Genomic DNA, 376 nt, shown 5'->3' with positions numbered 1-376 from the left:
TATATATACAGTATATTATTTTGCATAGTTATTAAAAAGATAATTGAAATGTTTTTTAATTCCCAAACTAATAAAACATTTTGTGTGTATTTTATAAATTGTTAATTTAATTATTTAGGTTTGTTTGATTGCTTCCTAACAAGTAAAGTGTTAGATATTTCGTTCAAAGACGTGTAAAGTACTAAACACACCCAAACTACAGTATATTTTAAGGTCAAATTGTTTCACTCCAGCAGTTTTTCAACCAGTTGCAAAGAAGAAAACAAGCCTTTAGTGACAATCTTTTTAATGGGGTCATTGTTTTGTGCTGTTGACTGTTGCTTGCTGCTTCAAAGTAAACTATTCAGTTATTGTATTTTTTTTTCTTTCTATTTTT

Source organism: Austrofundulus limnaeus, unplaced genomic scaffold (genome assembly GCF_001266775.1).
Source record: "Austrofundulus limnaeus strain Quisiro unplaced genomic scaffold, Austrofundulus_limnaeus-1.0 Scaffold141, whole genome shotgun sequence".
In the NCBI taxonomy this organism is placed as follows: domain Eukaryota; kingdom Metazoa; phylum Chordata; class Actinopteri; order Cyprinodontiformes; family Rivulidae; genus Austrofundulus; species Austrofundulus limnaeus.
Note: the sequence above shows the minus strand (reverse complement) of the source record.